Below are 15,270 nucleotides of genomic sequence, written 5' to 3' on the forward strand. Positions count from 1 at the left end.
GATTTTGATGGGAATCTCCCCCACTAGACTACACGTGTTCCGGGCAGCAAAAATAAATTTTAACTTCTTTCCTGCGTAAAATATAATTTTCATATGATACCTGAATATTTTCATTACATGAATCCTTTTCATGATAAAAGCATTATCTTGTTATTTTGCAATGTCAAGAATGCGCCTTTAGCTTTCAGACTAACAGTACGTACACTTCTTCAAAAGTTACCTGACCGCTCTGAAATAGTTTCAAGTTCAGAAATCGTTGGAGCTCTTGAGCACCAGCAGAGAGTAGCCAACTTTACTACAGGCCCCTTTACTAGACAAGAAACACCGTGGAAAAACAATTACATGTTTGGTTAAAGCTTGAAGTCAGAAACTATATTCATCCAACATATCAATAAGGAACAAAACGGAAAACTTAAGTATGAGGAATAATTTTAGAGAGGTTGGAAACACTGCACTCGCTAATGTATCAACTGGAGGAAATCGCTGTCAAGTTTAAACACAAAGAGGCATAATTACGAATGGTTCATGCAAAATATATTTAACAGTGCCTTGCAAAGTACTGTGCAATGAGCGAAACTTAATAATTCAACTTGCACGTAAAAGTGTTCGTCGCATAGAAAAGTGGTAGCTTTCGCATATAAGAGAAACTCGTACCTGCCGGATAGAAGTTTAAAGGCATTTTATTTATTGTAAAGGAACTGCAAGGCCATCATCATCGCTCTCGTCTCCGATTTCTGGCATGTTTTCCCAGGAGATTTGAATAGGAGTTCACCGATTTCTGTGGTAGACACTTTAACCTGTTTTATAATACGCAACACAGTGTGCACCATACACCACACGCTTTAGCCGTAAGTTCTCGACTATGAGAGAACACTGTTTCAGCACACACTTCTTCCGACGCCAATTCCTTGAAGTAAGAATACATTTCAAAACAGTGGCGGCGATTAGCGTGGGCGAGGGGAGCAGTTGCCCCCTACTTCTCGCCATTTTGGTGCCCGCACTATGCTAAACATTATCTACAAAGGGAAATATATTTTCTTTGCCCCCCCCCCCCCAATTCTGGCGCTTTGCCCTCCCCGGTTTTGGAACCCAATCGCCGCCACTGCTTCAATAATAAGATTTCTGTCTTATGAACGTAATATTTTACCCTTGCTGCCTGTACTACTAGTACTAGGTTTCGAGAGCGACATTAATAATTTGATTTGTTTTGTTTTATTTTAGTTCGTTTTTCTGTCACTTTTGATTAATTGCGAAGATGGGAATGAGTGATGATATAATGAAATTGATGAATGGACATTCATAAACATCTATGTCCAGGCCGGGATTCGAATCCTGGACCCCTAGCGTCGTAGCGCGATATGCTAACCACTCCACCATGGGGGCCGGCGCGACAATATTAAATAACACTCAAGGAACACACTCTCTTGCACAACTATCGAACATAAGGGCTGCATTTCACAGCGCTCTACGACGCCAGGGGTCCCGGATTCGAATTCCGGCCCGGGAATAGGTGTTTGTAAGTGTCCCTTCATCAGTTTTATTATATCACCCATCCTCATCTTCGCGATTAGCCATAAGTGGCAGAAAGGCGAAGTAAAGTAAATGAAATCAATCAATAAGGGCTGTATTGAATCCTCTCAAAACTCTTCTTCGTGGCCTACGAGTAAAATTATATTCCACCGTCCTTGTTACGAAAACGCTGAACTGAAAGTGACTCATGCCCGGTTCGCTCAACCATCTTTAAAACGTTCTTAACGAGTTGATAGTTAACGCATCACTAAAATCTTAGCAGCCTGTTAAACTTTTAATGTTCGCTCAAACGATTTTATAGGCCCGTTAATTAACGACAGGTTAGAGACGTTTTGCTTTGATGCCTTGCTATTCTCATACTTTGATACGAGAAATGCAACGTTTTCATTGGTTGCACCGTGGACAGTAGACTGTGCGTAAGCGGATTCGGGCTTTTTGTATGAAATCCCAGGAACAAAAATAAATAAAGTCATGTGTAACACATAAATATATGTTTACGAAATGAATGTTAGTTAGGTATTTGCGTCCGCACACCGAAAATGTTATGTATTAGGATTAACAGTTACATTGTAATTTCGTAAGTTTGATTTAAAAGAGTGCCTACCGACTGCCAATACAAGATCATAAATATATAAATAAATACTACTGTTCTAGTTTAGGGTAATCTGTTTGAAGTTTGATAAATTTGATTATATTAAAATGGCATTGCAAAAGAGGCCTAAAGGTGGAAATGAACGTGTGTTTGCTATAATAATTTTCCTCAACAAAGAGAACATTTCACGAAATGAACACCACGCATAACTTAACTTACTGTGCCATGGCAATTAAATAATATGTAAATATTGCAAGTCACTTCTATTGGCATTGATGTGAATGTGGCATTGCAAACAAGAAATCTACTGTTTCCAAATAATCACTGACAAAAAAAGAAGGCACGTAAAATGTTTACCAGTATGATTACCGTTCATGCATATGTACAAGTTACGTTTTTGAATGGTTGTGTTTTTGTTTCGTACAAAAAATTTCAAAGGAAAATATATATATAATACAATACGATATTTTATATTTGATTTATCATAAATGGTAAAAAGGACAAGTACACTGTTATACAGTATCCTCACCACTTGTACGAACGTACCGTGCAAAGAATAATTTCCGAATGCGTGGTAGTGTGTTTTACAAACAAATACGCATACTTTTACAATGTCCATGCACGAAACTACATTACCAGAAACAGCTTAGGATTAAGTTTTTTTCTTAATGAAACATACATGTGTAGTACGGGACTTTACATTATGTTTGGTTATTCATTATGTTATGAAATTGTAGTCATTCAGAAAATGTACCTTGTACATGGAACGGTTGATTAATATGATATTTTACATTTGATTTATCATAACTGGTAAAAAACAAACAAACATAAAAAGTGCACTGTTAGACAGTACCATTACCACTTGTACGTAAGTACAAGGAAAAATTTCCGAATGGATGGTAGTGTGTTTTATGTCACTGCACAATGTCAAAATGTTACAATGTCCATGTACGAAACTATATACCTGAAACTGCTTAGGACCTAAAGTTTTTTTCTTAATGAAACAACATATGTAAGCTGTATTACGTGATTAGATGGTAGTCGATCGTAAATGTACCTTGTACATGTAACGGTTGATTATTTTGTTTCAATTTTTAAGTGCTCTTTCAGTTTGTTATGAATACGATTTAATTTCCATTTGCACCATTATATGTCAGCCCATTTTCAATATACTGCATAATAATTGTTTTGATTTTGTGATTATATTAAGACTCACATTATATTAAACAACATGTTTTATTCTACAGTACTTACGTACAGCTACGAGCTAAATAAGTAAATAGGTTAGGCAGGTTTTCTTTATTTCTGTACTTGGTTAGGTTAGGCCGGTCAGGTTTGGTGCTTTAAGCATCTCCAGTTTGCTACAGCTGTCCCTAGCCGCTTGTGATTCACAGTATAAAATGATGAACATTTGTGTTGAGCATTCTCGTCACTGCAAAATTATTTTCTTCCACTATGTTAATTGGAGTAGGTGGATAATAATTTGAAAAGTTCGAAAGAACAATTCCCTACTACTTTGAAAGATTGCAGGCTACATTGTGTAATGTCACAAATTTATTTTACATTAAATGAGAGTACAGGACGTGTATTGCCTATTTCAAGGACAGTTTCTTCATTTTAATTTTATCTCTTACGTTTTCTGACATTTTTCAGTTTAGAAAAACAACATAAAATTGGAATGGTAGTTATAAGCAGACATAAGCATAAACACAAGAAACCACGACTTTCTCCAGTTTCTATGTGATCCACTGGAAAACAGCGTGGACGACGACACCGAATATTTTGGTGAATAACTTCATCTTATACAAATTGAACTATGTAAAAGGAGGTTTCATTATTTTAAAAAGTCACGAGATATTTTGTGTTTATGGTTACAGTGCATTGAAGGTGGAAGCCCAATATGCATTTTAAAAACATCAAGTTCGTATAATTAACTATAAGCATATATTTTTGGCTAGACAGGCAAAATTAATAAAATTTGAATAATGTGTGATGATCACGAAGCCATTATTGACAAAACTTTAAAAAGTACATTGATACAATATTTCTCATTTAACTTACATGTAATTTCTGATTTGCAGTACGAATTTATAATATGAAATACGAAATGGGAAAATTATTTTTGCTGTAGAAAGAAATCGAACTAGTGTATGTTTTGCGATGGTATGCAAATAATGTGTTCAAATCAGTTTGTGATAATCTTTCAACACAACAGCTGGCATACGCAATTTCGCCATTTTATTTCCGACACAACACAACGCGCTGTTAAGCAATTTAATGAAGCAAAAGAGTGCCTTTAGATTTAACGACGACATTAGAGGTCTGTTAGCCTTAACGAAGGTTGGAGAAATGCCTCAATGTGCTAATGTAACGTTAACTTGATTTAACGCTTCCTTAAAATTTAACGCGCGTTGAGCAAACCGGGCATCAGACTCGCAATGTTCGTGAAAGCCCACAACAATGAAGGGCCATTGTATATATTCAGCTGAATTTGACACCCATAGCTTTACCAAGACCCAACTCAGCGGAATTAACACGTTGGCAACGAAAAAAATAGATGGAACACGGAAGGAAAACAAAAGGGTCATTGCGTGTGTGTAGAGAGACTTTTCTCCCCCCCCCCCTCCGTGTTTCTTCCACAAACGATAACTCCGACTGTAGGCGACGGAAATTCATGGAACTTGGACAGACAGATTCAAAATGTCGTATCCCATTGTATGATGAACCTTAAAGTGGCGAGTTTTATGAAAACTTCTTGCGCGCAAGAAAAATACAGAACACGGCGTCTAACTGCGCGCCGCAGTTTCTTAACTGCATAACGTTGCACTCCTGCTATTGGCTGGTCGCCAATGACACGCTCTCCGTAGCTCCGCCCGATATAGCTTCTAAAACCGTGCGTCGTATAATTTACAAGCGATGTTGTACAATATTTGGTGAAGTACTCGCGTCAGAGCTCTTTTTTCCAAGGTATTAAGGGTCGCTGATTCAAATCCAAAACTGTCTCATTTTTTTGTTTGTTTTGTTGTGTGGCATTGAGATACATTGAGTATGGAGTGTAGTAATTAAGTTGAATAATTATATTTTGAGAATATTCGCAGTAATTAATTCCGCATGCTAGATGCGAAAAGTAAAGGGACCTGTTTAGAGCGACCATACGTGTACTACCTCTATGTTGCTGCATTTAATATGTATGTGTATGTATATACACTGCGTTCGTTTTTACTCCTGGCCGACATAGCGCATGACTGCAGAACGGCGAAGCACGGCGCGGATGCCGGCAGTTTCGACCCGTGACGTCCCGCTTACTTTTACGCATAAATCTTTAGCATGCGGAAAATTGTATTTATATTGCATATCAAGTACTAATCTTTGTTATAAGAGTTGTTCAAAGCGATGGCCAACTGCATTCACACATTCCTTGAATATTTTGACCAAATTTTGATTTTGTGACCATCAATGTAATAAAACAGTGTGATGGAATGAGGCTTTTCTTTCTCGACTGAACTTTAATCAAGGTTTTTGCCCCCTCCCCCCTAATCAGAGCGTCTGCGCACGCGTATGGGGAAGGGTAGACTGGGGAAAGCTTACCAAAGCTTTAAATAAAATAAAATAACCAAAGCAGAAATAGATTTTGCCGTTGGATAAAATACAACCATCTAAAAATAGCAATGTAATAATAGTAATAAAATATAATAATAGTAATAATAACGTCCTAGCACAATTGAGTAGCGTTTGGTATAGTTCAAGCAGCACTTTTCATGACTGAGTGGATTTCCACTCTACCTCTCCCCTCCATGCCCAAGTAAGATGAGTAGGAAACGCCGTTTTGAGCAGTCTCCTGGTGGTTCCGTACCAACAGCTTATTAAGGAAATCTCCTGGCAACACTGGCTCTGACCGCGGCGAAGCCTCTTTCCCTCTGCCCTTCCCTACAACCGCGAGTGCGATTCAGCACAAGCTCTTTTGCCTGTGTTTCCACATAACAACATGAGCAGAAATCCTGGGCGAACTTTGTTAAAAGAGAATTGGCTCGAGATCCGTGGAGTTTTCCCTAAAGGATGGTGACAGGCAAGTTAAGGCAATCAATAATACTCACAACAATTAAGAAACAAAATGGTGAGTATACTAAAGATTGGGAGGAAACGGTGAGTTACCTCATGGAACATCTTCCATTTGATTATCTCCAAGAAGATAATGATATACAAGCTGAAATATGAAGCAGAAGAAGAAATCAAATATATACATCAAAGACTCTTTTGTTACCCTTTACGTTTGAGGAGGTGGCTTCTGTTATTGATTTTGATTTGATTTAGTTTATTTTACTTCGCGTTTTGTGCCTCTTGGCTAATTTGCGAAGATGGGGATGAGTGATGAAATGATGAAATTGATGAATGGACATTCACAAACAACCAAGCCCGACCGGGATTCGAACCCGGGACCCTTGGCGTCGCAGCGCGATGTGCTAACCACTTTTTTTTTATTTTTTTTTTATTTCCTTTACTATTTACATCTGATTATAACAAACTTTTCATGATTACTATACAGGTTTTACAAACTAGGATATATTATTTAGAAAATTTGCATAGACATTGTTCTTTTTGTTTGCCGACATATTTTGAAATGTGTGCCTTAAATAATGCACAAATTGTTCATGAAAGTCAAGTTGCTGATAATTAGCGGCAAACCAAGCATAGTGCCCCAGTAACCACAATACACTGTTCTGTTTCTTGTTAGGGAAATAACTAAAATTGGGAAACAGAAGATGATCAATTGTAATATTCTTCTCATTGGTACGACAAATGACACTTACGAGTTTCGCAACATATTTCCACGACGTAGCGGTTATTAAGCATTCACTGAGCTTATGCACTAAACTATCAGGCACGTTACATATTACACATAATGACGAATCTGCCATGTGCAGATCATAGAGTTTCACTCGAGTCAGCAGTATTTGATGCACTATAACGAACCACGCCGATCGTATTCTTGTTGGGAGATGTCTGGCGTGTATATTTTTCCACACCACAGGCCAACGAACTTCCGGGTGTCTTGCAACTATCTTAACAGCCTGTTGAGACGCTACACGCATTCTTCTGTACATTTGCGACACCACTGGAACAGGCAGGGTAGGAGTTTGTAACAAGCCATAGCAGATCTCTACTAAGGTATCACGGAGGTACCTAAGGTTGGGGGGAATTGAGGTCACGTTTATGGGGGACTCCAACGGTATACGAGCCAAGCAGTATCGAAGGACGTAACTGGTAATGCTATCCGGCCTCTGAATCATCGTCTCGATGTCCGCTTGAATGCGGAGCGCCTGGCTCTTATGTTGCACGTGTGCAAGATTCAAGCCTCCTCCTGTATTATGTAAACACAAGGTCTCGTGCTTAACTCGTAACAACTGCCCATTCCACACAAACCAGTTCACCGCACTTTTCAGTTTTGCTACATCTAGCATACGCATTGGAATTATTTTTGCTACAAACCAGACTTTCGACAGTGCATATACATTGACAAACGTGACACGTGCTTGCAAACTAATAGTTCGAAACTTATTAATTTGCAACACAGCTTTAACGCTCCCAATCACTCTATCATAATTTACGTGTATCATTTGTTGCAGAGAAGGCGTAAAGACTACCCCAAGAATTTTTAAGGTGTTAACAACAGGGAAGTGTTGTACAGGTGTGTTGGATGGGTCGGTATTTAAATACATCAGACAAGATTTTTTTACATTAATGTGGAGGCCTGAATGCACGCCAAATGCCGTCGTTAATTTATGAACCACATCGACATCCACAGGTGACTGAACTAAGATGCTGACATCGTCCGCATAAGCTAACACTTTTAAAGACTTCGACAGTATAGTAATGCCTTTTAGCTGTGCTTCCAAAGAAGTAAGCAGGGGACTTAGGGAAATACAGAACGCTAGCATTGACAGGGGATCTCCCTGTCGGACACCTGTCATTATGCGAAGCGATTTTGTCAAAAAACCATTAATCTGTATTCGCGATTCAGCATTGTGATAAAGCCCCTGCAACGCTGCGAGAAATGTCCCGCGTATTCCAAGTTTTTGGAAAACATGAAACATATAGTTATGGGTCAGAGAGTCAAACGCACGTTCGAAATCCAGAGCTAAAATCGCTTCATCTTGTGAACTTTTTGTATTGTGATGATTAGTAACTACCTCACGCAGCGTTTGCAGCACGGCATAAATGTTTTTGTTTCCACCATATACATATTGCATATCACCCACCAAATTGGTGGAGTATGGCATTAAACGTGCAAGCATACATCGTGAGAAAATTTTATAGTCTGCGCACAAGAGAGTAATGGGGCGATAATGAGTAATTTCTGTCGGCTTTGCGCATTTCGGTACTAATACTATAATTCCGGTCTGGGAAGTTTTACCCATTTTCTGTTGCTGAAAGACAGCATTGACCCACTCAGTTAAGGTCTGTCCCATTAGCGTCCAAAAAGTTTGAAATAAACTTGTAGGAAGCCCATCAACACCAGGGGCGGAGAATGGCTTCGCCGCTTCCACCGCTTTGTACACTTCTTCAATTGTGAAATCCGCGTCCAACTTAGTTCTATCTTCATCTGAGAGTACCTCCGACACGGCATCCACCACTGTACCATAATTTGAGTTGTCCGGGTGCTTCTGCGAAAACATCAAACTAAAGTGCTCATATATTTTACCTTGTATATCCTTAGGTGCTGTGATTTTATTACCCGCACCATCTGAGAGTTCAGTGATGATTTTCCGTTGTGCATTATGTCGTTCTTGGATCACGTGACTAATCGAGACAGCTTCTTCATGGTCCACCTGAGGAAGTCTACTTCGAATTTTAGCACCCATACGTTTGTGCGCTGTCATGCGTAAGAGGATAGCCTGTACACGTTTTATATCAGTGTTGACCGGTCTCCCTGCCGATGCTTCGTCTATTAATTCGCGCAAAACCCGATAATAAAACTGATATTTATTATTCCAATCACGAGACCTCTCTTTACAGTATGCTAAACAGAATCGTTTAATTGCCGGTTTTAAGAACTCGTCCCACCAACGAAGGATGTCAGTATGTCTAAGGCGGTGCGCCTCCCAAAGACTCCATTGCTCATGAAATGCTCGTTTGAAATCGTCATCAGAAAAGATTGACGTATTCAATTTCCAATACCCATATCCCCGAGGCACTAAGGGAAGATCAATGTTAATTGCCATTACCACCGCCAGATGGTCCGAAAAACATGTAGGTGTGAGGTAAATCGAAGTTACTTTCTGACGCAGTAACGGGGTAACATAGAACCGGTCCAAGCGGGACGCACAATTGTCTCTAATGTATGTATATCCCCTCTTACCGAAATGTTTATCTGTCCAAACGTCTACAAATTTAAAACCCGACACCAATTTTTGAAGAGAATTTGATGTGTAAAAACCAGGACGTTGATCTTGTGGTCGCAATACGCAATTAAAGTCCCCGCCACATATGATATGTTCCTTTGCACCCTGCAATTCAGCTGCCACGTCTGTCGCAAAAAAATTATTTCTCTGTTGTCTCTGTTGAGTACCTGACGGGGCATATATATTGCAAATCCAAACATTTGCCACTTTCGCACATATAATTCGTCCGTTTGGATGACACGAAACATTTGTGATCGGCACAGTATTTCTAGCTAGAATAGCCGTCCCCGTTGCCTGACAATTTGCATTGTTATAGACTACTATTGATGGGGGTAAGTCAAAATTGGTCACTTGTACCTCCTGGAGGAAGGCTATATCGAGAGATGACTGGATGAAAAAGTCACCCAGCGCCTCTTGTTTATTACGGTTTTGCAATTTATTAATGTTAATCGTGGCTATTCTGAGTGAGGTAAACATAGCTAAGTGGGTATTCCTAAACCTGATCAGGGACGCTTTAGCCCCCTTACTGGCAAGAAGCGCGTTGTATACATTATACCAAACATTAACACAAAAAAACAGTAACACTATCACACGCATCATTCATTGTCATGAAGAATTATCTTTTCACTAGCACTAACACTAGCACCTAGATTATTAACACTTTGGGACCGGGTAATTCGCACTGGGGAGGGAGAGAGGGGGTGTTGGTCATCAATCTTCTTGGTCGGTGGGTTGATTTCCGCATCCCTTTGAGAACTTTTCTTGCGCTTCTGCTTCTTCAACTGCTTCTGCTGTCCTTCCATGGGTAGCTTCCTTCTGGTGGCATCCTTCAACGGGGCCCTTGAAACAGCAACAGGCTTCACATAACTTGGGACTTCATCTGGAGTCAGCTGGATATCAGAATTGTCATGCACATTCATCTGGTCTTCACACATGATTTGGTGGACACCCTCTGGTAGATCTTCATGTAGTTCCATTTGTACAGTTTCTTCCCGTTCCACTTCATCAGCCCATAACAGTGAAGTTTCCATGGTGTCGTCCGTCGCGTTGTTCCCCGAAATTGTTACCACTGCAGGATCGTCTTTCGGTACTTTCTCAGTTGACGCTGTTGGTACATCACCCTCTGTCTTCTGACTCAATTTCGTTCTGGTGGGTATTGGCAACACTGTGGGTCGAGAGTCCAATTGTGTTTCTTTGACAGTGAGTTGCGTTGGTGGTCGATTGACACGTTGGGCATAGGTGCTGGGTTCCTGGTTGTTCGTAGATGTGCCCGCTTGGACTGCGGTTGAACTTGCTACGTTAGGATTAGTGCGTCGTCGTCTTTGGGGACACGTGGCTGCTGCGTGTGTCAATTCGTCACAGATCTTGCAAGACGGCTGCTGCCCATAATATGTGACCCAATATCTCGCACCTTGGATCGTGACGTAAGACGGTATTGACTGCTTCAATACCATCCTCAACACTTTTATGCCCGTGCGGGTACGATAGATATGTTCCTGCGAGTAAGTCTCGTCGTCGATAGACTCTATTTCGCCATATTTTATGAGTACCGCAGATAATGCCTCATCCGTAACTTCCATCGGGATGACATGTAGTCGCACCATTGTTGATATTCTGTCCGCCCATTCCATACGTACATCATGATTACCATCCTCATCACGAAACACCAACATTCGTCCACACGTCCGTATTATTTGCTCACCTAACAGGTGTGATACCAATTTAATGTATACACACTTACGAAAATGGTCAATTTCAATGCTTAGAACCTGGTCTTCGGTGAGAGCCAGCGTTTCACTAATCCAACGGTGTAACTTCACTGACGTGGGTCTCTTTTGAGCACTCGAAAAAGACAATTTTAACGTGTTAACACGACGTGTTTCCATTATACAACAGTCCGAATTACTTCTATTTGACTCGTAACTAGTATTCCTTCCTACTCACCAGGACACGGCCTCGTTCGAACCAAGCTGCAAGCGCACCGCGAGACGATGTTGCTCGTACGGCTGCTTCCGCGAGACTGAACTCGGCCACAGGGTCGGGCGGCTTCTGTTATAGATAAATGAAAACCGAAGAAGGCGTCTGGGAAGGACGCAGTCTCGAATGAATTGGTTAAGATTTCTAAGAATGAGATATCGTATCATCTTCAACAGATCTACAACCTATGTTTAATACAGGGTGTCTTTCCAGCATGCTGGAAAGAAGCCAATCTAACCCTAATACTGAAGAATAAAAATAAAGATCGAACTGATGTCAAATCTTATAGACCAATATGCCTGCTGGACACCTTTGGGAAGATCTTAGAAAAACTACTGCTTAAAAGGATAGAGGAAAGAGGGCTCCTCAGAGACACACCACAAAGGCAATATGGATTTAGCAGATGACTGTCAACAGAGGATGCTATTAACCATGTTAGAGAACAGTCCATAAATCCACGTACAAGTACGTACTTGGAATAGCTGCTGATATAAAGGGAGCTTTTGACAACGTATGGTGGCCCTTCACACTCGCTACATTGAGGGAGCTTGATCTCCCAACAGCTCTTTATAATGTGATGAGTGATTATCTAAATAACAGAGGGGTCAACTACGTTTGGCAGGATCAGAGTGTCCATCGTGAAGTCAATAAAGGATGTTCCCAGGGCTCCGTATTAGGCCCCAAGTTATGGAGCATCACCATAGAACCGCTGCTAGAAGAACTGAATGAGAATCCTTTGTCCATTGGAGCAATTGCTTACGCAGATGATCTGATGATCATGGTAGGCGCCAACAGTAGAAGAGAACTGGAACTAAAGGCTATTAATCTTTTAACACAGTTAGATGCTTGGTGTTGCAAGGCAAAACTTACCATTGTAACTCATAAAACTCTCTCAGTATTACTAAAGGGAAAGCTTATGAGATCTCCTAGTGTAAAACTTAAACTTAAAACATTGACTTCGGTTTAAGATTTAGATCGCACGTTTACTACTTTATAGAAAAAGCGAAGACGGAGTTACATTCCACGTTGAGCATGGGGAATACAGTCTTCAAGGTTCCCTTTGATATCGCATTAATTTATTATAAAGCGATTTTTCTCTCAATTATAACATACGCTGCCAGCACCTGGGCTAATATAGCTTTTGAAGAACGGATGAAGTCCAAACTTAGATCAGCGCAGCGCAACGTCCTTCTTCGGATCTTGGGAGGTTTTAAAACCACTCCAACTCTCTCACTCATTGCGATTGCTGGGGTCCTCCCCCTGGACATTGCGGTACAGCAGGCGGCTACCAAGTATTGGATTACCAAAGACACGGGACAGAACTTCCTTACGAACCATCATATTAATATTATGAGGAAGCAAGAGGTTAAAGCCTTCTTCGCAAATAAGTGGGAGCACGAATGGAGTCAAGATGGTTCAATACGTACTAGGAATTTCATAACGACCATTGGCAAGAGGAACAAGTGGGTATACTTTAAACCATCCAAAGGTCTCACACACTTTATAACAGGGCATGGGCCCTTTAAAATGTATCTCAGGAGATTCAACTTGAGAAATAGCGACACCTGTGATAACTGTGGTGAATTGGACACACCCGAGCATAAGGTGTTAAAGTGTAAGGAACACGCCTCAAGATATGTGAGTAAACTTAGACGTAACCTAGGCCAGTTCAATAAGGAGACAATTTTTGACAGCCAAATTAAGTTTAACATTCTAAACAAACTAGCTGCTGAAATTTCATGTATGGAAGAACTTAATTATAGTGTCAGATCCTCGTCTCAACAAAATGAAGTTTCGTCTGTTCCTATATACGTGAGAACAATCAATAGTAGATCAATGACAAGGAGATCACTCAGGACAGAATCCCTTGAACAGTGTTAGACTAGATTTTATGAAGATCCCTCTTGCATAAACAGACGGAAATTTTATATTACGTCAAGTAGATCAAAGTGAAATCGGTAGCTACTGGATTATTTGGCTTCGAGACAATAACAGAACTAAGTGATCTTAAGTTATAAGTCTGGATTGGAAGAACTGTATGCAAAGTGCTCTTACATTGAGGCTCGTGTGAGTGTGGAACTGCCAACTTGGCTCTAGACCCTTTTGAAGATTTAACCGGATAAGACTTCGAGGGATTCAAGTGCTGTATTAGAACGGAAGAAGTTTGAATGAAAATCATGGACAAAGACAACTTAAGAACTTAGAACTCCCTTGTTGGGAACTATCCTTCCCTTGGAAATTCCCTCAGGGAAGCCGAAAGTGAAAGGATAAGGAATCTTATCATATCATCTATTCAAGAAGTCCGACTTCCAAACATCTTCCACTGCCTTGAAGAGTAGGGAGTAGATTGAAAATGAAGAAGAAATTATGGAACCCTCAAGAGTTAAGGTTATACCAAGAAGCCAGATTGAATCCACAGCCGAATGATCCATCCAGAGCTCCAATGCCAATGGTGCCTTAGGGCTCCCTGTGTGCCACCCAGGTTAGAAGGAAGTTACCAGAAGCCAAGAAGCCACCAGAAGCCAGGAAGACTACAACACTGGAACTTCCCATACTTCGGGAAAGTCCTTCCTTGGGTAATTCCCTTGTTTTCGGGAAGCTTTAGGTCCAAGGACCTGTAATGCATATATTATCTATTTATCTGTACACTGTTATTTTCTTGTATATATTTATATCTTGTATTTTACATAATCTATCATATTATTATATTATAATATTTTCTCTATTAAAGTGTATCTAATATATATCAAATTACACAGTCAAATAAATTTAGAAGACCTAACACTTAGTCTAAGGACTAATTTAGTAAATACTTATTACATTTTGAACATCTTAACTTATTGCTTATTTTCTTTTCATTCATATATTCTTCTTCTGAGTCATAACTAATTAGTACATACACCTTGGTTTATAACATAGGTATCAAAGTATAGAACCCACTCTCCTTTCGCTGTCCTTACCTATTTAACAAGCTGTAAATCTCTTTACCTGCATAATGAATAACCCTTTTCTAGTTTCCATAATCCATAATTGGGACGAAACCGCTCTGAGGAAAAAAAACGTAAGCTTGATATGCAAACAACGGGGGAAAAAACCTGAGAGAGAAGGTGAGGTTGTGAGAGAGGCGAGAGGAGGTTGTAGGACCTCGTCCCTCAACGTCCCAAATCCTGTGTTTCCACTATATTAATGTTGGCTACTCTCTGCTGGTGCTCAAGAGCTCTAACGATTACTGAACTTAGAAATATTTCAGGGCGATCAGGTAACTTTTGGAGAAGTATGCCTTTTTATTATCAGAAATATATAATTTTTAAATATTGATCACGGTTGTTAAATTTCCCGGGATCCATTAATTCTAATGGGTTCTCTTGGGTTCCACTGCAGGACCGGAACCTTTTCTCTTACAGAATTTAAATTCGGTACAAATTGCATATTATTTAATTGAAAAAGAGGTTCCTGCACCTTATTAAAATTAATCCGAAAAAAAATAGTTCCTGGACCATATTTAAATTCATCCAGAAAAATGGTTCCCAAAATTGAAATGTTTTAAACATTAAAAGGTTATATACGGTCTAGAACCCCTTTACACTTGATGATTTGTTAAAGGCCCAGGAATCCATACTTTCTAGTCAGGAACGTATCTAGAAATACAGGGTGTCCATAAATTATCTTTACAACTTTAGACTTGAATAACTTGAAAACTATACTAGATAATAACAAACGGTTTTCAACATGTGACAAGAAAACTCATAAAGTTTTCTTCATTTTCCAGTT

General features: G+C 39.8%; 1 protein-coding gene across 3 annotated transcripts in view; it reads right to left on the bottom strand.

Moving 5' to 3' along the window:
• The window catches only part of LOC145989776 (uncharacterized), a 96,054-nt gene that overhangs the window by 19,721 nt on the left and 61,063 nt on the right, over positions 1-15,270 (bottom strand). The gene's annotated exons all lie outside the window — the stretch shown is intronic.

The sequence above is a fragment of the Lepisma saccharinum genome, chromosome 7, assembly GCF_977018435.1.
Source record: "Lepisma saccharinum chromosome 7, izLepSacc3.1, whole genome shotgun sequence".
NCBI classification, from domain to species: domain Eukaryota; kingdom Metazoa; phylum Arthropoda; class Insecta; order Zygentoma; family Lepismatidae; genus Lepisma; species Lepisma saccharinum.